The sequence below is a fragment of the Salmo salar genome, chromosome 09 (assembly GCF_965601325.2).
Source record: "Salmo salar chromosome 09, fSalSal1, whole genome shotgun sequence".
NCBI classification, from domain to species: domain Eukaryota; kingdom Metazoa; phylum Chordata; class Actinopteri; order Salmoniformes; family Salmonidae; genus Salmo; species Salmo salar.
The window spans coordinates 27,379,225-27,402,310 of record NC_138299.1 but is presented as its reverse complement, the minus strand read 5'-3'; the positions used below and the strand labels follow the sequence as shown (position 1 = coordinate 27,402,310).

At 43.1% G+C, this 23,086-nt stretch overlaps 1 pseudogene across 1 annotated transcript; it reads left to right on the top strand.

Annotated features, from left to right (window-relative positions):
- Positions 1-1,733: 1,733 nt before the first annotated feature.
- On the top strand, positions 1,734-22,185 carry LOC106611135 (nucleolar protein 10-like; annotated as a pseudogene). Its single transcript, XR_014378647.1, has 21 exons — positions 1,734-4,231; positions 4,540-4,626; positions 4,696-4,794; positions 4,915-4,992; positions 5,350-5,387; positions 5,592-5,725; positions 5,867-5,932; positions 6,072-6,132; positions 6,232-6,317; positions 6,406-6,484; positions 6,622-6,785; positions 7,446-7,512; positions 9,942-9,977; positions 11,752-11,895; positions 13,300-13,379; positions 13,494-13,592; positions 15,688-15,777; positions 18,061-18,237; positions 18,338-18,628; positions 20,438-20,557; positions 21,446-22,185. The product of XR_014378647.1 is annotated as a nucleolar protein 10-like (transcript).
- The last annotated feature ends 901 nt before the right edge of the window (positions 22,186-23,086 follow it).

The following is a 23,086-nucleotide window of genomic DNA, read 5'->3' as shown; positions in this document are numbered from 1 at the left end:
ATGAAAGAAATAAAAGCTGAAATAAATCATTCTCTCTACTATTATTATTACTTTGTCCTATCCCAGGTATTCCTTAAAGAGGTGGGGTTTCAGGTGTCTCCGGAAGGTGGTGATTGACTGTGCTGTCCTGGCGTCGTGAGGGAGCTTGTTCCACCATAGGGGTGCCAGAGCAGTGAACAGTTTTGACTGGGCTGAGCGGGAACTGTGCTTCCTCAGAGGTAGGGGGGCCAGCAGGCCAGAGGTGGATGAGCGCAGTGCCCTCGTTTGGGTGTAGGGACTGATCAGAGCCTGAAGGTACGGAGGTGCCGTTCCCCTCACGGCTCCGTAGGGAAGCACCATGGTCTTGTAGAGGATGCGAGCTTCAACTGGAAGCCAGTGGAGAGAGCGGAGGAGCGGGGTGACTGTTTATATATCATGTTGTGAGCTACACACTTGGATGAAGTGACTGCCATTATGGTAGTCTTTATTGTGATTTGTAAATTGTGAAGAAAGAAAACAGCAAAACCTTGCTGTTTTAGTTTGTAATATTCTTTGGAGGCTAGACCCTCATGGTATTACCTAACCTTGTGTTGTGTAGTGGACTTTCAATGAGGACTTTCCTGCTATGGTACATCGGTGAGAATGGCTGTCCAGCTGTAGACAATGAGGCTAGACCCTTAACACATTCACCTAATCAACATACTGTACTGTAACACAAGGTTGTACATGGTCATGATCGTGGAGATGTTTGTGGACTACAGGAAAAGGAGGGCCGAACACGCCCCCATTCACATCGACAGGGCTGTAGTGGAGCGGGTCGAGAGTTTCAAGTTCATTGGTGTCCACATCACCAATAAACTACTGTCATGACGTTGGCTTGTGGGTAAGGTTTATGACCCCCCCATAAATACCTTTCTCCCTTCCCCTCTCTCTCTGACCCTACTGAAGGACTTTTGAATAGCCTTTGTTAAATATAGAGAGTCTGGGAACATCAAACAAGTGGGTGGAAAGGAACCATATTTCGGTAATAGAACCAGTTGGAAATATACCAGGTACTTAATAAGTATGGATGTCAGTTCAGTTGTCATCTGAGACATTATGACTGATGACAGGACGACATAAACTGTACCTGGGAAAGTCTACACATTCTAGTCAGATTCACATTCACATGGATGTGAATTCACATAGATCAGATTCACATGGAATTGTTGTGCAATTTAAATGTTTGATATTGAAACTGTTTGTTAGGAGATTAAATGTAATTTTAGCTTCCAAATGAGAGAATTGGATTTTCATAAGGAAAGAGCCCTGACCAATCAGTGGCCCGCCCCTGTGAAGAGACAGGGGTTATAAACGATGAAACACACCCTTCTCCCCTCGCCACTATATAAGTCAGTGACAAAAAGTAGCCAGCCTGTTCCGGGTACGTGAGGTCTGCAGCCTCTGCGTTAAAAGGACACACATGTCAAGTACAAAACTAAGCCAACCTCGGCGTAAGCTTTGGTTGCGAATGGTATGAACTTTGAACCCTTATTCACTACAGAAGTGATACTTCCTAGCCGTTGAGTTAGCAGCGGCCGCTGTAGACATGGGCTAGGAAAGGACGAACGACGGACCCAATCTAACACGCAACGAAGATACTACAACGTATCCATTTTACCACCAGTGACATTCTTCCGAGGACAGGAAGATCTCTGTTGGCCAACACGGCCAGCATCTACGACCAACCTACCGAAGCGCAGCTCAGAGTAAATATTTATTGCATTTTCCTTTTCCAAATGGCCGGTAATTTAGAATGCATAAGATTCTGTATTTACGATAGCGGAGCTGTGTCTTTCGTTCCTCAGTCTTCCCGCTCTTTCATTCAAGCCCAACCCCCTTTCTTTGTGTAACAAGCCGCCATGCCGGTTTAGCCCACTAGGGCACATTCTCCTATCATTTCCTTGTAACCATATCTGTTTGTTTTGCATTTCTGTGAATTACTTAGATTAGTAAATACATTATTTAAGACAATTGATGTATGGATGACTCATAGTGAAGACTGGGTTCGTGCAGATAACCAACAATTTACGACGTTTGGGATGAGACTGACCAAGGTAAAGAATACGTCATTAAATCAGAAGACTAATCGATCAGATATTATAATATCTGAAAGTTATATTAGGAAAATTATAACTTTGTAATCTGAATATTTTCCTTGGTGCCCGACCTTCTAGTTAATTACAGTTACATGATTAATCAGTTTAATCGTGTAATAATAATTACAGAGAGTTATTTGATAAACATGTCTTCCGTTTTAATGATGCCAAAGACACGACACTATCATGGTCCAAACACACCAAGAAAGTCGTGAAAAAGGCACGACAACGCCTTTTCCCCCTCAGGAGACTGAAAAGATTTGGCATTGGTCCCCAGATCCTCAAAAAGTTTTACAGGTGCACCATCGAGAGCATCCTGACCGGTTGCCTCACCGCCTGGTATGGCAACTGCTCGGCATCTGACCGTAAGGAACTACAGAGGGTAGTGCGTACAGCCCAGTACATCACTGGGGCCAAGCTTCCTGCCATCCAGGACCTATATACTAGGCAGTGTCAGAGGAAGGACCCAAAAATTGCCAAAGACTCCAGTCACCCAAGTCATAGGTTGTTCTCACTGCTGCCGCACAGCAAGTGGTACCGGAGCACCAAGTCTAGATCCGAAAGACTCCAACTTCTTCGGGATCGGTGTCCCTTCCACGGGACGGTTGAGCTAACGTGGGTTAATGCGATTAGCATGAGGTTGTAAGTAACAAGAACATTTCCCAGGACATAGACATATCTGATATTGGCAGAAAGCTTAAATTCTTGTTAATCTAACTGCACTCTCCAATTTACAGTAGCTATTACAGTGAATGAATACCATGCTGTTGTTTGAGGAGAGTGCACAATTTTGAACATGAAAAGATATTAATAAACAAATCAGGCACATTTGGGCAGTCTTGATACAAAAGATTGAACCGAAATGCAATGGTTCATTGGATCAGTCTAAAACTTTGCACATACACTGCTGCCATCTAGTGGCCAAAATCGAATAATACATTATGGCCTTTCTCTTACATTTCAAAGATGGTACAAAAAAATTACAAAAGAACGGTTGTTTTTTTCTTTGTATTATCTTTTACCAGATCTTTTGTGTTATATTCTCCTACATTCTTTTCGCATTTCCACAAACTTCAAAGTGTTTCCTTTGAAATGGTACCAAGAATATGCATATCCTTGCTTCAGGGCCTGAGCTACAGGCAGTTAAATTTGGGTATATCATTTTAGGCGAAAATTTAAAAAAGGGGCGGATCCTTAAGAGGTTTAACAGCTTCTACCCCCAAGCCATATGACTGCTTAACAATTAATCAAATGGCCACCCGGACTATTTGCATTGACCCAACCCCCTTTGTTTTTACACTGCTGCTACTCGCTGTTTACTATCTATGCATAGTCACTTTACCCCTACCTACATGTACAAACTACCTCGACTACCCCCATGCATTGACTCAGTACCGGTACCCACAATAGCCTCATTATTGTTATTTTTTCAAACTTTCGTTTATTTAGTAAATATTTTTCTTAACACTGTATTGTTGGTTAAGTAACCATCTGTCTTATGTAACCATACCAAACATAACATATCATACTAATTTATGTGTCCAGGATGTACATTTACTATGTTATGTCTAGTCTATGAGACCAGGCTGCTTGTAAGTGAACGTGTGAGTGACCATTACAGTACAGTATGGTACAGTACTGTAGAGTTGAATTATTTCGCTGGTTCGAATCCCCGAGCCGACTAGATTAAAAATCTGTTGTTGTGCCCTTGAGCAAGGAAGTTAACCCTAATTGTTCGTCTGCTAAATGACTAGAATGTAAAATGATTATCAGGAGGATTGTATTACCATGCTTTAGTGTGTTCGTTTGCGCTATCATTATTCTTAAATTGATATAACATCCAAAAACAAAACCTACAGACTTTACAGAAATCAATGGGAACACCATCTGTTGTTTTGTGGCGTCCACGTTTCCACACGGACCTAAAAGTACAGACCAACGCGTTCTGTTGTTTGTAGCAACGTGGGGCATGAATATTTACTAATGCTCAGAATGTACAAATATTATACATTGGTGTTATGAGTGGAAAGTGTCTTTGACAGCCTCGACAATGCAGATATCCAGCGTGAATGATGTGAAGATTTATAACCTAAGTCACGGAAAGTCTTCCAGAGGTAAGACACGGTTGCATGAATAGCTAATGTTAGCTGGCTAGTTTAGCAAGTTAACTTACAATAAAAAAAGCAAGCCAGTTAGCTACTGCTAATATTATTTGATAACCAATTAAATTGCGTCGTTAAGTCCTTTTTTCATGAGTTATTGCGCTCTTGAAGCAAAGGCATGCTAAGCAACTAGCCAGTCAGGCAGCAGGTTAACGCTGCAGCCATGTCATCAAGCATGGATATTTATATATTGCTGTAAAATTGTGTTTGAGGTCACAAAGTATGCAGTAGCTTCTAATAACAACCACAGTATGTGATAGCACACGTCTCCATATTTGTTTCCCAGTGGCTCTCAGATCGGAAGAAACGGGCATTGCAAAATAAAGATATTAACTAATGGCTTACAGGTGTTTGTATGCTGGCAAAGTGGCCCGACTATTATTTCATGCCTCACCTCCCTAACGGCTTTTTCTCAGACATCCAACGCAGGATCGAGCTCATCCAGGACTTTGAAATGCCCACAGTGTGCACCTCTATCAAAGTGTCAAGGGATGGGCAGTTCATTCTAGCAGCAGGTGAGCATTTGGCTTGCTGTCACGTTCAGATTAAATTTCGCATATATCACTAGAGTAGACAGTAATTACTTATAATACTGTTATGTATGGTTTTGTCAACTTCTTTTAACATCCTTTCAGGCACATACAAACCCAGAATCCGATGCTATGACACGTATCAGTTGTCCTTGAAGTTTGAGCGCTGTTTGGATTCAGACTGTAAGTGATAGACACCCTAGTTGCATTTTTTAAAACTGTTTTGCTTCTATGGTCCTCTGGAACTCCAATGTGCTATCGGAATCCCTGCAAGTATCCGTCCCTCCTTTTGTGGTGAAGTGAGTGGCTGGTCCATAAGAAGAGGATCCAGCTATCTCAGTGATGGTGTCTCACATTTAATATTTAACTAGGGTGCAGTCAGGCACACATTCTCAGTAAACACACACCCAATGTACACAATGGCCATGCTGTGATGGACACCAATAAATACAGCTTTTGCATTGTGCAAAAGTCTTTGCCGGTAGATGTTATTTTTTTCTTGTAGCTAGTTCTGAAAGTGTTTTTTTTTTCCCTTCACAGTTGTGGCCTTTGATATTCTGTCTGACGACTACTCGAAGGTAAGACAGACTTCCTTGGTTGTTTCCTACAGTGGGGGTTACCCAAACTTTAATTTTTTCAATAAATAAATGTGACCTGATATTGTGTGTGTGTGTGTGTGTGTGTGTGTGTGTGTGTGTGTGTGTGTGTGTGTGTGTGTGTGTGTGTGTGTGTGTGTGTGTGTGTGTGTGTGTGTGTGTGTGTGTGTGTGTGTGTGTGTGTAGCTGGTGTTTCTCCACTGTAACAGGTACGTGGAGTTCCACTTGCAGCATGGACACTACTACAAGACACGTATTCCCAAGTTTGGTAGGGACTTTGCCTACCACTCCTCCTGCGACCTCTACTTTGTTGGGGCAAGGTAAGGGTTAAAAGCCAAAAGAAGCTGGATCATTCACTGTCTTGATTTCCTATGTATCATTAGACTTGGCTTCAACTTGACAAGTTGGAGTTGTGTTACTGTTGACACTACAGTAAGACAGACCTTTTTCGTCTCTTTCAGCTCAGAGATATTCAGACTCAATTTGGAGCAAGGCAGGTTCCTCAACTCCCTTCAGACAGATGCTGTGTAAGTATACATGTACAATACTTTATTTGTGAATGCAGCTGTACATTAAAATACAATACTGTAAACACCGTCATTACAAGACTCGGCAGTATGCATGTAGTGTGATCATGTCTCGTTTTTCCCTTTCTATGACTGACAGGGAGCACAATGTGTGTGACATCAACCCTGTCCATCAAGTGTTGGCCTCAGGAACAGCGGAGGTGGGTGGAGCCTATGTGCCGCAAAGTGAATGGATTGAATATTTTGAGTGTGTGTGCCTGTGTGTGTCTAACCGTGTTCCCTGTGTTGTCGGTGGTTAGGGGAAAGTGCTATGCTGGGACCCTCGTGTACGAAGTCGGGTGGGGATGCTAGACTGTGCCCTGAGCAGCGTCACAGAGGGAACAAAGTAAGTACACCACTAGAACATGAACAGTTAGTTGCATCTAGAAAAACACCATTGTTCTAATCCATGATGTGAATGTGTTTGTTTTTAGAGTGGAGGGCTTGCCGTCGGTCAGCGCACTCAAGTTTAATGGCTCTCTCACCATGGCTGTGGGAACCAGCACTGGTCAGGTATGAACTTTTACAATGAACGTAATAGCTGGGATATTGCGGAAAACTCTGGAATAGATGTTGAGTTTGACTTATTGCCTAACTGTAGTCCTCCCCATAAGTTTCCCTATTGACAATCGGTCTGCCTGGTACTGTAGGTCCTCCTCTACGACCTGCGCTCCAGTCATCCCCTGCTGGTAAAAGACCATTACTACGGCCTTCCTATCAAGTCTGTCAACTTTCAGCACCACCTAGACCTGGTTCCTTAGACCTGGTTCTGACCACAGACTCCAAGATCATCAAGATCTGGAACAAAGACACAGTAAATATTTATGAATGTTGAAAAAATATGTGATTGTTTTTTTAAACTAGACATTTGGTACCATTTTGACAGATTGGACATTTGAAAACCTAAGTGTTTTTATTGTTTGGATGTTCCAAAAACAGCAAAGCTGTTTTATGCTGGTTTAGAAAATATTGCCAACTCACTTTGAATTAAAGGTGCAATATGCAGAAATCGTTTCGGCATTTCCTGGTTGCTAAAATTCTAATGGTTGCCTAATTTCAGTTCGTGACAAAACAAGAAATGTAGTGTAGAGAATCATTGTACAGTCTAAACCGCTGTGAAATATATTTTCCTAACCAAAAATATTTTATTTTCCGATGTTTGAAACTGGTGTACAAAACTGAAAATAAAAGACACAAAAATAAACTTAAAAAATGGCGCACATAGAACAGATCTACCGCTTCTTAGACGGATCTATAACTCGCATTTCTGTGTGAACTTGGTGAGGTTGCCCAAAAAGTGTTATATTCTAGCTTTAAGTATTTACAATAAATATTAGGGGAAATAGCTTTGCATTTTTAATAGTAAAAATGTGTTTGTCATTGGACACTTAGTTGATGAAGGACAGACCACTAATTAACTATCACAGTGTTAGAATTGATATTCTAACCATACCTCTGGTCTGTTTCACCCTAGGGGAAGGTGTTCTCCTCCATTGAGCCCCAGACTAACATCAACGATGTGTGCATCTACCCTGATTCTGGTGAGATCACCAGATACATTCTATTAGCAATAAGCCAGGTACACTAAACATTGCTTCTGTACCAAGTTTATCTCTGAGGGTTGGCCAACAGACACTCTTGTTATTTTCTTGGGTAGTCATTTACCAGTATGCTCAACTACCACTAGATGGTGCCCATTGACCTGATCAACAAGTCCTTAACACTCCTGCAGGGTCGGCAACAGAAACGGCCCACAAGTGATTTCGTTTTATGTTACAAAAAACTGTAAAATCACCATGAATTCAGAAAAATTTGGAAGTGTCCCCCCCCCCAAAAAAAATACATGTGATTGTATCTCAATGTGATCAAGTTTTGAAATGATTGTATTTGAAAATAACAATCCCTTTTGGGCTTAGTTATGGTCAATTTGCAGTGTACTAATTATTTTACGTACCCCCAACCATTCGCTCCAACAAAAATCGTCCTACGGCTGAATTTAGTTGCTTACCCCTGTGCTACTGTAATGAGGGCTTGGATTGTGCTTTTTAAATAAGACTGCAACACTGTCCACTGACAGCTTCTCTACCAGCAATTATGTCTAATTACATCAATCTTTACTGAGCACTTGAGTTGAACTTGAATGAGCGTCTTAAACAGTTTGGTTTGTCAGTTTATGGTAGTAGGTGCCAGGCGCACCGGTTTGAGTGTGTCAAGAACTGCAACGCTGCTGAGTTTTTCACGCTCAACAGTTTCCCGTGTATATCAAGAATGGTCCACAACCTAAAGGACATCCAGCCGACTTGGCACAATTGTGGGAAGCATTGGAGTCAACATGGGCCATCATCCCTGTGGAACGCTTTCGACATCTTGTAGAGTCAATGCCCCAAAGAATTGAGGCTGTTCTGATGGCAAAAGGGGGGTGCAACTCAATATTAGAAAGCTGTTCCTAATATCTTGTACACTCAGTAATAGTAACCAGTAGCAGGATAAATAGATACTAATGGCAATCAGTAAACAGCAGCATAGTGGTAGTAATCAATAATAGTTTTAGCAGCAGTGTTGGTGTGAGGCGGCGCAGTGATTGTTAGCGATTTTTATGGCCAGGGGATAGAAGCTATTTAGGAGTCTGTTGGTCTAAGCCTTGATTCACCGGTGCCGGACTGGAGCATGGAGAACCGTCCATGTATCGGGTGGCTGGAGTCTTTGGCAACTTTTCAGGCCTTTCTCAGACACCGCCTGGCATGTATGTCCTGGATGGCTGGGAGCTCACCCACAGTGATGCGCTGCGTCATCCTCACCACCCTCTGTAGGGCCTTTGGGTCGAGGGCGGTGCAGTTGCCATACCAGACGGTGATATGACCAATCAGGATGCTCTCGATGCAGCAGCTGTAAAAGTTCCTCAGGATCTGAGGGGCCATGCCAAATCGTTTCAGCCTCCTGAGGGACTGTGCTGGTGTGAGAGGACAATGATAAGTCCTCAGTGATGTGGATACAGAAGATCTTGAAGCTCTTGACTGGCTCCACTGCGGCCCTGTGGATGGGGGTGTGTACCCGCCCTGGTTTCATGAAGTCCACAATAAGCTCCTTGGTCTTGCTGATGTTGAGAGAAGGATGAAATTGATGTGTGCCATGACGAGCCTTTCAAAGCACTTAATGATTACAGATGTGAGTGCTACATAGCGGTAGTCATTGTGGCATGATGTCGTAGAGTTCTTGAGGACAGGAATGATGGAAGTCAGCTTGAAACATGTTGGTATTACAGACTGGGACAATGAGAGGTTGAAAATGTCCTTGAATACACCTGCCAGATGGTCTGTGTATGCCCTGAGTACACACCTTGGAATACCGTCTGGCCCTGCGGCCTTGCAAGTGTTGGCCCGTTTAAAAACATGACTCATGTCAGCCTCAGAGAGCGAGTTCAGTCAGTCCTCTGGGTTGGCGGGGGCCCTCACGCAGGACTCTCTTGATTTTGTTAAAGCATGCTTACATTATTTTTCACATACTAGAGTTAGCAAAGTAATAAACTAAGAATGGAGCTGTACAAAAAGGCCCATTGTCTGCTTTATTCATTCAGGATATAATCACTAATTTCACATTTTTAGCAAATCCCCAGAACCATTTATATGAATGATTTGTGGTCAGGTGAAGATATGAGCAAGCCAGGCTTTTGTCAGTAATGGTAACATACATTTTAAAACCCAGCAAGACTTTTTGGTTATTTTGCTGTTGTCTACTTGTCCCTGTCTAGTCTACTGCCTGCAAACGTACTACTGTCATCCTATGCTTATGTGGGCTTTGCTTTCTGCATGTACATGCAGTTAGGGTTTTTAACTGGAGTCGAACAAAACCAGCAGATGCCTTTGTACAGTTCCACTTTCTTAGTTTATTACTTTGCTAACTTCAGTATCTGAAAATGATCTGTCTATATCGTTAGCTTATCTCACGCTTTTCTTCTCTTTTAACGTCACAGGTATGCTCTTTGCTGCCAATGAAGACCCCAAGATGAATCACTGTTCTACATCACTGTGAGTTCTACAATCCTCACACTCCCTCAGGCTAGTTTTGCATATCTCAGTGTGCCGCAGGTTTGGTTTGAAAGTCAAATCTTCCCATGAGATAGATTTACTCCAGGGTGGTAATTGAAACCAAACAGACCAAGGCAGTATAGAGAAGGCACAAAAGGACGATCTCTGTTTGAGGGCTTTAGTGTTTGAGACATTCATTTGTTTAGTTTGGTTTGGCTGGTTTTCTATGGTCCGCAAAAAAAACTACACCAAGGGCACTATTCGTAGAAAGCTGCCCACCTGGTTTCACCTAGAAAGTGCCCTTGTCGGGTTGTGAATGTTCTTCAGCAACAGGTCGTCTTGTGCCTACCCCTATACCAGCTTTTCAGTTATTCTAGGAAAAGCGTGTGTGTACTGTAAAGTAGTCTCTGTTTAGGAAGATGTGTGTGTACTGTAAAGTAGTCTCTGTTTAGTAAGATTGTGTGTACTGTAAAGTAGTCTGCTTTGAAAGATGTCGACACTGACACATGATTCGTTTCTAAGTACTGTCCCATCCATCAACCACTGATTAGATCACTGTGGTGTTGAGCTACAGAACAACAAGGTCTTAACTAGCGTGTGTTTGGGCCTAAAGAGGGCTAATACTGAACTTAGGAAATATTGTGTTTATCTGTTAACAGCAAAAGTGTTATATTATTTGCTATTGGAGTTTTAGAATACTTCAGCGACTGATATTAAACATTCACATAGCAGTGCTCAAACTGCCCTGAATAAATAGCTACATTTTTCACTCGGGTATGCACTCGGGTAACCTCAAATATCACACACAGTTCTGTGCTGTGAACATCAATGGTAACCAACACAAAGTTGTCAACTTGTTCGGTTTATGATTCCAGTTCCTGAGAGTTCATTTCTCCCTAGGTTTTTAACTCGAGTGGTGTGCAAAGGCCTTCAACGCATGCCTCCCTAGCTGCCTATAGAACAGTATTGAAACGTTTGGAAGTTAACATTAACCATTGGCTCGTCAATGATTACACTGAGGGAAAGGGGGGATGAAATGTGTCTTCTGCATTTAACCCAACCCCTCTGAATCAGAGAGGTGCGGGGGTGGCTGCCATAATCGGCATCCACATCTTCAGCGCCCGGGGAACAGTGTGTTAACTGCCTTGCTCAGGGGCAGAACGACAGATTTTTACCTTGTCAGCTCAGGGATTCAATCCAGCAAAGTGGACATTCCGTAGACTTTGAGCTCTGATTTTATAGACAAACAGAAGTCAGTTTGGATTGAACCCAGTAGCATTCAACTATCTTAAAGGGGTGATTCCAATCTGGTAACGCAGGCAATCCTTGTCGATTCATCCTCAGAGCCCTTAGAGGATTGGATAAGTACAAGAAACTACACATTACATTTTACATTTTAGTCATTTAGCAGACGCTCTTATCCAGAGCGACTTACAGTAGTGAATGCATACATTTCATACAATTTCATAAAAACATTATTATTATTATATATTTTTTTTTTTTTGCTGGCCCCCCGTGGGAATCGAACCCACAACCCTGGCGTTGCAAACACCATGCTCTACCAACTGAGCTACAGGGAAGACAAACACCTAGCCATAGGAACATTGCCAACACCTACCTCCCTTACCAGCCCTCAAGAGCAGTAGAAATGTATTGAATTAGAATTCTCCAAATGTTCCATGAATCTTCCTTGTTCTTCATTCCTTGTCCCTCCTTCACTTCATCCCTTGTTCTTGTCTCTCCTTCCTCCCCTACATGTTGTCCCTGTGTAGGCACTGGGACCTGCTCCTCGCTGGTGCTCTTTCCTGGACAACCTGACAGAGGAGCTGGAGGAGAGCCCTGAGAGTACCATCTACGATGATTACAAGTTTGTCACCCGCAAGGACCTGGAGAACGTGGGTGAGAGGGGGGTGGAGGTAGAGATATTGGCATATTACCTATCAGCTATTATCTATTTGTTCCTCTCAAATCTACAGAAATACAAGTGCCTATTACATAGAGGTTTGGGGCCTTGAATTGGAATGGAGCATTCAAGTTATTTTTGGCCTAAAGTTCCTAAGGAACCTTCCAGGGCTGTGTACACTACACTTTTCATTCAGTGGAGGCCATTTTGTATTTAGGCAGGTTGGGGCAGCACTGCTAGGCCAGTGGTATACTCATTTTTGCAACTAAACAAAAGTTTATTTTGTTAAAATTAAGGTAGGGTCCCCCCCACCGTTCCGTTTGCTTCCGTTTAAGAAACGTTTTGCAACAGAATCGGCATAATGAATACACTCCAGGCTTACTCGTCCCGCCTAAAAGGGAAACACTGGCGGAATGGAGAGAGAAATTAAGAGATGGGAGGAGGGATGGGGAAAGATGAAGAGGCGGGGAACAGAGGGGGTTGAAAGAACAGAGGAATGCTTGGGTCAGCACTAAAGAGATCAAATGACACGGAGGAGAAAGGCGGTTATTGGGGAGGGAGGGAAGGAGAGTTGTGAAACGTTTCACTGCAGCTGTGAAACGTGTCCTTGTTATGTAACAGACCAGCAGCGGGGCGGCTAGAGTAAGATTTCTGGGGAAAGAGGGTTTCTATCTGGTTACCACACACACAAACACACACAGTCCTAGTGTGCCACAACTACCACACATTCCTGAACTAAAGTGATCTTACAGGGACCAAAAAGCCTCTTGGCAGTCACTAACAAGTTCATTCAGTGCTGAAGGAATGGTGTCTGGAGACTGATATTACACAACTTTATCTAAACTCTCTCAGAAGGTTTCTTACCAAATAGCTATGTTAGCAGAAAGGCCTATTTTGACAGAAAAATTCAACAAGCTATCACTACGGTCCTGTTGAAAGACATGAGCTTGGACAAAACAGTTATAATGAAAATCTGTTATATAAAGTAAAAGCTTAAGATTTTAATGGCCACTTATAGGCCTACCCTCTGTTCCCTATGGTCCTGAATGTGTCAGTTTAAATGGGAGCAACCAGCCTTGATGTCACACAGCCTCAGGGCAAAAAAAACAGAAACAGTTGTCTACAGTCATGTCATTTCCTTCCAGCACATTCAAACAGGCTGCTTCACAAAGTTCATTACTAAGCCTTACTGTCCTTTGCATGTCAGCCAATTTGAAAGAGTATAAATATTTTAATGAATTTCACTTAAAATGTAGCCTGTCCCAGGGAGGTGGAATACAGAGCTATATATAAAATGAATAAATCATCAATAATTTTACAAATGTATAATGTAGCTGTTCAGGAAATATGTTTAATGTACATACAATCTATAATGTTACCTGCCCTGTGTTCAACTATAGGTCTGTCTCACCTGGTGGGATCTTCTCTACTGCGGGCCTACATGCACGGTTTCTTCATGGACATCCGACTGTACCATAAGGTAGGGTGTGTGTGTGTGTGTTTGTCTTCCTATTTGTGTGTATAACTGCATATTATTAGTTGATTGACGATGTTAGAGTTGTGTGTCTAAATACGTTTTGTGTGACTTGTCCAGGTGAAGACCATGGCCAATCCATTTGCCTACGATGAGTACCGCAAGGACAAGATTCGCCAAAAGATAGAGGAGTCCAGGGCGCACAGAGTACAAATCAAGGTGGGATATCATACTCTGTGACTGTTAAAAATATAATACATTCAGACAAACAAGGATGTAAAAAGGGCTTTATAAAATAGCCACTGCTAATGTAAAAAGGGCTTTATAAAATAGCCCCTGCTAATGTAAAAAGGGCTTTATAAAATAGCCCCTGCTAATGTAAAAAGGACTTTCTAAAATGCATGACATCACCAAAAGTATGTGGACACCCCTTCAAATTAGTGGATTTGTCTATTTCAGCCACACCCGTTGCTGATAGTTGTGTAAAATTGAGCTCACAGCAATGCAATCTCCATAGACAAACATTGGCAATAGAATGGCCTGTACTGAAGAGCTCAGTGACTTTCAACGTAGCACCGTCATAGGTTGCCCCTTTTCCAACAAGTCAGTTCGTCAAATTTCTGCCCTGCTAGAGCTGCCCCGGTCAACTGTAAGTGCTGTTATTGTGAAGTGGAAACGTCTAGGAACAACAACGGCTCAGCCGTTAAGTGGTAGGCCACACAAGCTCACAGAATGAGACCGCCAAGTGCTGAAGCGCGTAGCGTGTAAAAATCGTCTGTCCTCGGTTGCAACACTCATTACCGAGTTCCAAACTGCCTCTGGAAGCAATGTCAGCGCAAGAACTGTTCATTGGGAGCTTCATGAAATGGGTTTCCATGACCGAGCAGCTGCACACAAGCCTAAGATCACCAATGCCAAGCGTCGGTTGGAGTGGTGTAAAGCTCGCCGCCATTGGACTATGGAGTAGTGAAAACGCGTTCTTTGGAGTGATGAATCACGCTTTGGGGCAACAATTTGGGGAGGGCCCTTTCCTGTTTCAGCATAACAATTCCCCCGTGCACAAAGCGAGGTCCATACAGAAATGGTTTGTCGAGATCAGTGTGGAAGGCCTTGACTGGTCTGCACAGAGCCCTGACCTCAACCCCATCAAACACCTTTGGGATGAATTGGAACGCCGACTGCGAGCCAGGCCTAATCGCTCAACCTTACTAATGCTCTAGTGGCTGAGTGGAACCATGTACACGCAGGAATGTTCCAACATCTAGTGGAAAGCCTTTCCAGAAGAGTGGAGGCTGTTACAGTGCATTCGGAAAGTATTCATACGCTACAAGCTTGGCACACCTATATTTGGGGCCTTTCTCCCATTCTCCTCTGCAGATCCTCTCAAGCGCTGTCAGGTTTGATGGCGAGCGTCACTGAACAGCTATTTTTAGGTCTCTCCAAAGATGTTCGATCGGGTTCAAGTCCGGGCTCTGGCTGGGACACTCAAGGACATTCAGAGACTTGTCCTGAAGCCACTCCTGAGTTTTCTTGGCTGTGTGCTTAGGGTCGTTGTCCTGTTGGAAGGTGAACCTTCACCCCAGTCTTCGCCCCAGAGGTCCTGAGCACTCTGGAGCAGGTTTTCATCAAGGATCCCTCTGTACCTTACTCCGTTCATCTTTCCCTCTATCCTGACTAGTCTCCCAGTTCCTGCCGCTGAAAAAATCCCCACAGCATGATATTGCCACCACCGTGCTTCACGTAGGGACGGTGCCAGGTTTCCACTCGATGTGACGCTTGGCATTCAGGCCAAAGAGTTCAATCTTGGTTTCATCAGACCAGAGAATCTTGTTTCTCATGGTCTGAGACTCCAAGCAGGCTGTCATGTGCCTTTTACTGAGGAGTGGCTTCCGTCTGGCCACTCTACCGTAAAGGCCTGATTGGTGGAGTGCTGCAGAGATGAATGTCCTTCTGGAAGGTTCTCTCATCTCCACAGAGGAAATCTAGATCTGTCAGTGACCATCGTGTTCATTATGGAGTGTTGTGTGTAGATTGAAGAGGGGGGAAAAAACTATTGAATCCATTTTAGAATAAAGCTGTAACGTAACAAAATGTGGAAAATGTCAATGTGTCTGAATACTTTCTGAATGCTCTGTATAGCAGCAAAGGGGGGACCAATTCCATAATAATGGCCATGATTTTGGAATGAGATGTTTACATACTAATTTTCATGTAGTGTACATTTTATTGATTAATTGAAGGACATGGTGATACAGACAATGTTATCTAAGAAGTGTATATAGCTAATATGTTGTGTTTTGTGTTGCTGAGACAGAAGCTGCTCAAGGTGAACAAAGAGCTGGCTCTCAAACTGATGGAGGAGGGAGACAATGAGGAGGAACTGTCTGCCAGGAAGAAGGGCAAGGTAGGAGAAAATACACCTGCACACACACTCGGGTTTCACATGCTACTGGTTTAGGGCTGACCCCATTTAGTCGACTGGTCGATTGTTTGATTGATAGGCTGTTGGTCGACTAATATTTTTCTTTGTCGAGCAGTTCCAAATATATGTATATATTTTTTTATGGCACACGAGATGCCTGTCTGATTCACTCCTGTCTCGGTGGACTAATTCATTGTGGAGGCTACGGGGATGGCACACCCAGTAGTATTACCATTTACTGTTAATTCCCATAATTTCTCATTTACAATGTTTGCTAGGTTATGGTAATTTCTGTTATTTCATTCAATATATTTATTATCTATTACAGTCTTTTACTGTTCTTATTGTCGGAATGGACATGTTGTTTGCGGACTGCACAACCTAAGCTACACTTGTGAGGACAAGTTTTGGTTTATTTCATTCAATTTAGGAGTTGTCAATTTATTCATTGTCTTTATTTTATTTTTCTCCTGTCAATGTTGAGTAAGGACGCGCACCTGATTATACATAGAAGTAGGCCTAGGCTACCTGGCCTGCATGCAAATGTAGGCATTTAAATATGCCCATTTGGGGATCTGATAGTATTTCTGATTGTCTTAACTCACCAGCACTGTGGTGCTTCTCAAAAGTAATATTTTCTACACTTCAAACAGCAAGTTAACTAAGTCCATTGAGAATGACAATAGTTCCTCAACATAGCCTATTTAAAAAAAAATAATAAAAAATCTTTCCAGCTCTCTTTCAATAACCACTCGGTGTGAAAGGGGGAAAAAATGCCATGCTCTGATCCGGTGGAAATAAGCCTACCTGATTACTTCTTATCCCTTGTGGAATAGGCTACAGCTGTGTCTGTCTGGAGCTCACTGGTGCTGGAAACTGAGTGCCCAAAATATTTTATACAATGTTGCAAGTTTGCTAGCAAGAGCTTCAGGCTGAACCAAGTTGATAGTTGATACAATGTTTCAAGTTTCTTGCAGACAGGCCATGCATAGCCAATGTGATTTATAGGATATTTATTTTTATCTGGATATTTTCTACCTGCAAGCTGCAATGTTACATTTTTGGGGCTTTATGTAGGATATTTTTACATAGTTGGCAATAGCAAAATTAACTGACATGTTGGTGAGGGTCTCACTTTTCCACGGAGGGGTCATATTAGTGTGTAGCCCAAACTGTTCGGACGCTACAGACAGAAGTTGTCAGATCGGCTGAACCGATTTCAGACGAGAGCAAAACGGCGAACACAGCCGTGTTGGAGAGAGTATCGTCTTACCATAGAAGGGTCATAATAGTTTCTAGGCCAAACCGTTCGGACGCTACAGACACATTTTGGGATGTCACATAGTCCACCAAACACCGCTCTAGATCTGTCACCTGTTACACAGGCAGATATTGCTAGCTTAAACTGACAGATTTTTATGGGGATTTTTTTTATTATGCGCAGACATCGACTCTAGAGGGTTTAAAACACATTGGGTGTGTCTATATAGGGAAAAATAGTACCAAAAAAATGTAGACCAATTGATTTGTCGAAAGAACAGACGACTCTTGGTCGACCAAGATTTTTTATTTTCTTTCAGGGACTGCCCTATACTGGTCTTTTCAGAGCTGTAGGCTGGGTTTATATATTTTGGGTTCTAAGGTAATGTAGAGGGAACTGGCATGTACATGTAACTGCCAAAATAAAGGAAACGCCAACATAAATTGTCTTAATAGGGCGCACCAGAACAGCCTCAATGTATCTTGGCATAGATTCTTCAGGTGTCTGGAACTCTATTGGAGGGATGTGACACCATTCTTTCACAAGAAAATCCATGATTTGGTGTTTTGTTGATGGTGCTGGAAAACTCAGTCTCAAGCGCCTCTTTAGAATCTCCCGTAAGTGTTCAATTGGGTTGAGATCTGGTGACTGAGATGGCCGTGGCGTAAGGTTTACATCGTTTTCATGCTCCTCAAACTATTCAGTGACCACTCATGCTCTGTGCCTGGGACCATTGTCATCTTATGGGGGCATAGCCATGGTATCCAAAATAATGGCCTGCTCAGCATTTTTATACATGACTCTAAACATGATGGGTTGTTAATTGCTTAATATTCTCAGGAACCACACCTGTGTGAAAGCACCTGCTTTCAATATACTTTGTATCCCATATTTACTCAAGTGTTTCCATTATTTTGTCAGTTACATATCTCAAATATGCTCATCTAGCGAATGTCAGCTGCCTAAGCTGTTAATCAAATCCTCTCTCACACTCTCTCTGCCAGGCTCTACCCAGCATCCTTAGCGACAAGCGTTTCCAGGTGATGTTTGAGAACCCAGACTACCAAGTGGAGGAGCAGAGTGAGGAGTTCCGCCTGCTCAACCCCATCGTGTCCAAAGTGGGGCAAAAGAGGAGGAAGAAGCTGCGGCTGCTAGCCAAGCAAGCCACAGACTCTGAAAAGGTAACAAGATGAGCTAGCTTACTACCCTACTGAAATTTGATAGATACGCTTTTAAATCATAGCCTACACCGAATATGGATTATGGACTGAGGCAGACCAGGAAGAGGAGGAGCCAGAAGGGCGTGGCAGCTCAGACGAGAGTTCTGATGACGATAAGAGCTGGGTGGACGAGGTCAGGGAGCAGCGGCACCTCATATATGAGGAGGGACGGGACCGCATGCGACAGGAGAGGAAGCAGCAGGACCGCAACACAACCCTGCTTGACCAGGACTCCACCCAGAACCAGGCTCAGGGCAGGAAACAGAGTCGGAAGCCCCGATTCTTCCAGATTAAGGCTGATGAGGAGTTCCACAGCTTCGGGGACGTGGCCAGCAAGCAGAAGTTGCAGAAGTGAGTCGAGTTTCATTTTTCTTTTATCCAGTGAGCTTTTGTTCCTAGAGACTAGAGCGTCACCAATCTATGAACCATAACATTTTGAATAGATGCCACGGAACGTCACAGCACACAATCCATAGCAAGCATGGAGTTGTACTACAGTGGTTGCATCAAATGCCAAGCATTTTCACATTGTTACTGTCAAGCAGCACAAATAATCAACCCTCACATGGACATGGTATATAGAGTAGTCAGGTATTTTTTTTGCCATTACAATGATGAGCAGGGAAACACGTGACTGTCTTAAGGTGTCTGACTGTGCTGTGTTCTCTGCAGCAGACAGAAACGTATGGCCTGCCTTGATCACAGCCTGAGAGAGGCTGTCACATCCATCACTGTATTGACAGGTGGACACATGCAGCAGGAAAAATGAGGACACTCGTCAAATATTTGAAGGGAAGGGTGTCCCAAGGGTTACCTCCCATTATGTAAAACACCCTCTACTTGGTTCTCGTGCTTCAAACTCATTAAAAAGCAAATATTTTAGAGTGAAATTAGACTAAATGGTAAATAGTAGAACAGTAGTTGTAGTGCACCCCACTCTCAACACTTACAATTTGCAAAGATTTCAGGGCAATTACAAAAACAAGTTATTGTTGGTGTAAATGTCTTTTATTTATTTTTACTTTATTCACTCTACCCCTCTTTGACCTTTTGATCTTCTAATGAACAAAATTATGAATGCATTATCCAACAATTTCAATGATTTTACTGAGATAGTTCATATAAGGAAATCAGTCAATTGAAAGAAATTCATTAGGCCCTACATCTATGGATTTCACATGACTGGGCAGGGGCGCAGCCATGGGTTGGCCTGGGAGAGCATAGGGACACCCACTGGGGAGCCAGGGACACCTACTGGGGAGCCAGGGACACCCACAATTCAGACAATGGTCTGTGTAGCCATGGGCTGCACTGACCAATAACATAATTCAACTCAAAATATGCTATTCAATTCTTTAAAAAATGTATTGTGTTAGTCTTATGTTTCTTAGGACCTGCATTAACTAATTTAATAATGGATTTTGTTGTCTAGCCAGCTCATAATTAGCCTACCAGAACATATCTGACAACGTTTTGAGTATCCAAATACAAGTAGGCAAACTGCTAACTTATGGCCTAAACTCACCAAAGGCAAGCATGCGAGGCATGTGTGTGATTTATTTTAGAATGCATTGTTTTTATTTATAATGACCCGACCGAAGCCGGGCTGGCAGGTTATCCTCTGACGCATTTTGGCTCTTTTGAATTGGAAGAGGTAGCTAAGGGTTGAAGCGTTACCATACATACTAAATTAGACCAATTCCTCCACTTATGGAAACACATCGCTATCAGCAAAGATGATTGGGGATATGGACTATCATGCAAGCATACAGTCACTGCTCTGCCTGATCCGTCCTTTCCACCCACCTTGCTCTGCTTTCTCCGGCCACCCGCTCTACTGTTGTGAGTGTGAAGAAATGAAAGCAGTGGAGGGTCTGAATTTAAACTGACTACAACAACCGGGTCAAAGTTTAATGTCTCTTGCTCCTTCCCGGCAAAAGCAATGGCTATATAAAAGGTGAATGCTTTATAAAATAGGGCTGTTTGAAAGAAACATTGCCCAATTTATTTACAGGCAGAATACCGGGAATCCTATGTGAAAGCAGTATAGGAAATAGGCTTTCTAGGTACTGCAATTCAACACCATTATATTGTGTGTGTGCATGCATGCATCTGTTCATGCTCGTGATAGACCTGCCTATGTGTCCCATGTTGACATATGTGTCTACTGTCTAACGGAGCATCACTGGAGGAGCGTCTGAAGCTGGAGGAACATTCTGGAACAGTAAATGTGGCTGACACTGCTGTCGGCAGCAAACAGCTCACCTTCACCCTCAAGAAGGTAAGTCATGAAAGTGACACCATTGCATAATAAGCCACTGAAAGGGACAATGTGTGATTTGCGTGCAACAAATGCTACCTTCACAGTCCTGTCTTTTCAAATGGAGCAGTCTCTTTTATCCAGAGTCCTTTTCATTTTCTTCTCACTTGTAGTCCATTCAGTCAGAATGATTCATGAGGAACGTGAGTGTGTGGGTGACTGGGTTGGTGAGGTCAACTTTCCATTTGACTACCGACTACTAATCTGGATTTCTGCTGATCCTGGGTTCAGTAACAGTAACAAAGAGAGCTTGTCATTGACATTTTACCTCCATCAGTCTGTTCTCCCAAACATAGATGTTTACACAAAATACGAAAGTACCGGTTAAAGTTGACACTGCAGTGTAGCCACTGTGTATAATCTGTAATGGTGCATGCGGAAGAGGACCAATGTCACAGGAAATGCTGTGTTTTGACCATGATCATTTTTGACTGTTTAGGCTTTGTTATAATCCCAGATAAAGGTCGAGCCCCCAAATCAGTCAGCGACTGACTCTTGTCTTGTATTTGTATCCTGTATCAGCACCCTTCGAAACATGCTTCAATTATCAATGAGTTGCATGGATATTGCAGATTTAAAAAAACAATACCATTGGTTTTGCATGGGACACTGATGGTGCAAGGCCAAGCTAGGTTTGGGTAAGGCTCCCGCACTTGCAGAGAGACTGAGTGTCTGCTGGGTAAATCCCCTGGACTACAGCATGAGCTGGAGGAAGCAGTGCCAAGGTCAACGTTGATTACAGGTTTGACAATAGAAAAGCTATTCTTTTTTTGCACAAGGTCGCTTAATCATACTCCAATGAAAAGTATCTCTCTCTCTCTCTTCCTGTCCTTTCTCAATGATCTTCAGTCAGAGCAGCAACAGCGGCAACAGCAGGCGGAGCGTGATCACCACGAGGAGAGGAAGAAGCTGAGGAGGTCCGCAGGACACCTGTCGTGTGAGAGGTAGAGGTGGGAGTAGAGGCAGGGGGCACTACTGCGGCAGAGGTAGTGGAACTACTCTGTTACACTACTGAGATTAAGAATCCCAAAGTCAAATGATTCAAAGTCTGTTTGAATTATGTCTTTCTGTGCAGCTGCTCACAGCCATTTCCCAACTTAATTTGTGGTAGAATGACACTTTGTTACCGTCTGGGAGTCGAGAGGTTGTGATGCAAAAGTGATCTGATCGATTGTGACCTGTCCTGTAACACAGTTATGAAGATATATTGGTGGAGCTGCTATGAAAGGATACAATGTGTATTATCTATTGACTGCAAAATGTTGTGATTGTGTGGTGTATGCGGTTTGTGCATCCACGTATGTACACTTTTGTGTGTGCCTTCAGAAAGTATTCATACCCCTTGACTTATTCCACATTTTGTTATAGCCTGAATTCAATATTTATTAAATTGTATTTTCTTCTCACCCATCTACACACACTACCCCATAATGACAAAGTAAAAACATGTTTTTTGACGTGTGTGTCCGTGAGAAGCTCCTGACATTCACTGTGTTCTTTTTCACTTTATAATCCTAATTTTCCTGTAGGGCAGACTGAACATGTCTGTATTATGCTCCGTGCTTGACACATAAAAGATTTGTACTAAACGTATAGCTTCCTGGTCTGTGTTATGTTCTTATAGTGGCCTTATGATCTCTGGGGATGCAGTTCTATGGAAAAAGATATCCACAAATAAGTCCAACAGTTGGACACAAGGTCTCAGTTGTATGGGGAAAGTTGACATACCATTTATAATAATTAGCACCCGAAAATACATGTCCATCCACTGGCATGTCCAACAACTCTAAAGGGCTTCACAAATATACACTGCTCAAAAAAATAAAGGGAACACTTAAACAACACAATGTAACTCCAAGTCAATCACACTTCTGTGAAATCAAACTGTCCACTTAGGAAGCAACACTGATTGACAATACATTTCACATGCTGTTGTGCAAATGGAATAGACAACAGGTGGAAATTATAGGCAATTAGCAAGACACCCCCAATAAAGGAGTGGTTCTGCAGGTGGGGACCACAGACCACTTCTCAGTTCCTATGCTTCCTGGCTGATGTTTTGGTCACTTTTGAATGCTGGCGGTGCTTTCACTCTAGTGGTAGCATGAGACGGAGTCTACAACCCACACAAGTGGCTCAGGTAGTGCAGCTCATCCAGGATGGCACATCAATGCGAGCTGTGGCAAGAAGGTTTGCTGTGTCTGTCAGCGTAGTGTCCAGAGCATGGAGGCGCTACCAGGAGACAGGCCAGTACATCAGGAGACGTGGAGGAGGCCGTAGGAGGGCAACAACCCAGCAGCAGGACCGCTACCTCCGCCTTTGTGCAAGGAGGAGCAGGAGAAGCACTGCCAGAGCCCTGCAAAATGACCTCCAGCAGGCCACAAATGTGCATGTGTCTGCTCAAACAGTCAGAAACAGACTCCATGAGGCTGGTATGAGGGCCCGACGTCCACAGGTGGGGGTTGCGCTTACAGCCCAACACCGTGCAGG